Here is a 774-nt window from a genome sequence, read left to right as displayed (position 1 = left end):
GATGAGGATGAGGATTAGGATTAGGATTAGGATTAGGATCAGGATCAGGATCAGGATTTGGATTAGGATTAGGATTAGGATTAGGATTAGGATTACGATTAGGGTTAGGGTTAGGGTTAGGGTAAGGATATGGATTAGGATATGGATTATTATTATGATTAGGATGAGGATTAGGATTAGGATCAGGATGAGACTCAGGATCAGGATCAGGAGCAGGATTAGGATTAGGATGAAGATGGATCAGGAGCAGGATCAGGATCCGGATCAAGTTCAGATTCAGGATAAGGATCAGGAGAAGGATCAACATCAGGATCAGGATCAAGATCAAGATCAGGATCAGGATCAGGATCAGGATTAGGATTAGGATCAGGATGAGGATCAGGATCAGTATCAGGATCAGGATTTGGATTAGGATTAGGATTAGGATTAGGATTAGGATTAGGATTAGGATTAGGATGAGGATGAGGATTAGGATAAGGATTAGGATTAGGATAAGGATCTGGATGAGGATTAGGAAGATGTTCAGGATCAGGATCACGATGAGGATGAGGATGAGGATGAGGATCAGGATCCGGATTAGGATCAGGATCAGGAACAACATCGGGATGAGGATGAGGTTGAGGATTAGGATGAGGATCAGGATGAGGATCAAGATCAGGATCAGGATTAGGATGAGGATCACGATCAGGAAGGATTAGGATGAGGATCACGATCAGGAAGGATTAGGATGAGGATCACGATCAGGAAGGATTAGGATGAGGATCACGATCAGGA

Source organism: Lupinus angustifolius, chromosome LG17 (assembly GCF_001865875.1).
Source record: "Lupinus angustifolius cultivar Tanjil chromosome LG17, LupAngTanjil_v1.0, whole genome shotgun sequence".
Lineage (NCBI taxonomy): Eukaryota > Viridiplantae > Streptophyta > Magnoliopsida > Fabales > Fabaceae > Lupinus > Lupinus angustifolius.
This window is presented reverse-complemented; position numbering follows the sequence as displayed.